Source organism: Lactuca virosa, chromosome 7 (genome assembly GCF_052849685.1).
Source record: "Lactuca virosa cultivar CGN04683 chromosome 7, Lactuca_virosa_CGN04683_v6, whole genome shotgun sequence".
Classification (NCBI taxonomy): domain Eukaryota; kingdom Viridiplantae; phylum Streptophyta; class Magnoliopsida; order Asterales; family Asteraceae; genus Lactuca; species Lactuca virosa.
In genome coordinates this window covers 56,191,803-56,193,939 of record NC_136432.1, presented here as the reverse complement: position 1 = coordinate 56,193,939, position 2,137 = coordinate 56,191,803, and positions in this window count along the sequence as shown.

The window sequence follows — 2,137 nt, the reverse complement described above, 5'->3', positions numbered from 1 at the left end:
AGAGGTACTCGATGAGTCTCTTGGGTGACTCAGCGAGTCGGGTCACATTTTCCCCCAATGTCTTCTGGAAGTGGTTTTTTGTTGAGTGGAGGGAACACTCAGCCTGTTAGGGGGTTTGTGTTGGACTTGAAGATCAAAGGACTCGACGAGTTCAAGGATGAACTCGGCAAGTTCAATACAATATCCCAACCACATGAAGGTGGACTCGACGAGTTCAAGGAGAACTCGGCGAGTCATAGACTGAACACATTCATACGGATGAAGATGGACTCGACGAGTTCAAGGATGAACTCGGCGAGTCTGTTGAAGAAGGTCCCGATGTTTGGTTGAAGGAGAACTCGCCGATCTCTTGCTATACTCGACGAGTAGGGACGAGGTTGTAGCTTTTCATGGACGTGGGGACTCGACGAGTTGGTGGGCCAACTCGGCGACTCGAGTCAACCAGATGTTGACTTTGACCAGATGTTGGCTTTAACCAGATAATTGACCATTGACCAAGGTGTTGACCTTGACTTTGTCTTGGACTGGAGTTGACCCTTGTAAGGGTTACGAGTATGAATTGATAAGTTAGAAAAGTTATTGTGTGGGGATCGAGGAGTCGAGGAGAGTTGTTTTTCATACCGAGATCAGTGCAGACACTACACGACTTTGAGGTGAGTTTCCTCCTAGTAGGAGTGGGTCTACGGCCACAATGTCGGCCCACAAGTAAGAGTGTTGGATAGGTGATTGTCTTTGTGATAATTATCTAGTATTGATATGTTATATGATTATTCTGTCTGATATGATTATTGTGCTTGATATGCTTACTGTGCTTGATATGTGTTAGCAGTAGTAGGGGGTGAAATAGTCCCCAATTACCAGTTGAAATATACCGAAGGGGAGGGTAGCTCCCAGTTACTAGTTGAAAGATACCGAAGGAGAGGTTAGTTCCCGGTTACCGGTTGAAAGATACCGTAGAGGAGTCCAGCTCCTGGATATGCTCGACAGTTACCGGTTGAAAGATACCGAGGACTATGCATTATTTGGTATGGCTATGATGGGGGAAATCACTAAGCTTTGTGCTTATGATTTTTAGATTTGGTTTTAAGTACCTCTTCATCTAAGGGGAAGGAGTCGGATGGGTAGCAGCGCATCACACATATACACATGACTTTCCGCATCTGAGAACCTGGGATTGTACTCTGACATTTTACCATTTGATGTTATGGTTTTCAAGACTTGTGCTTGTTACTTGATGTTTTGAAATGATAACAATGATGTTTTTCGTGAACTATTTTATTAAGTAATATGATTAAACAAAAATTTTCGGGTCTCAATTTTGGGATGTTACATTCATATCATGATATAGGATGGTACATTGGTGGACTGATTTTGTTCTTTTCACCTTGGCGCTTGACTTGGAAAGGGATCAAATGATATAACATGATATCTTGGTGGACTGATTTTGTTCTTTTCACCTTGGCACTTGACTTGGAAATGGATCAAATGAAATGATATGTTATGTTATGTACGAAATCATTTTCATGTAAATGCTTTGAAATGTTTTGGGTCACAAACTCGTGTATCTCACGGGATATTATTGTCTATGGAAGTTAGAGGTTAAGGAGAAAAGATGATATATGGAAGTTAGAGGTTAAGAGATAGTGAAGGGAGTGGAGCTTTTAGGTTCCTTATTAATGATATTTATGTAATTTGTATTTGCTTGCTATAGTTTATATGATGCTTAATGGTAAAATCCAATGCTTTAATTGTATATTTTATTGTGGGACCGAGTTTTTGTTAAATGTGGGTTAATCCCGGAAATGATTTTATAACCATAGAAACTTAAAGTTTGAAATTTTTTGGGGTGTTACTGTTCATCATGATGACATTTTCACTAAATATCCAACCATGCGTTATAGTGGCAACAATGTGGACTACATCGATTATGTGGACATGGAAATTTCTCAATCCATGAATTGAATTACTATAACGACCCAAATTTTTAAAAGAAATTTTCCATTTTTAATTAGTCAAACACATTTGCATAAACCATGAAATCCCAATCAAAACAATTGTTTTCAAATCCACATTCATTACAACTTTATTTAAAAACATCAGTGTCCCATAATATATCAGTGAGAGTGAGAGAGTGCAC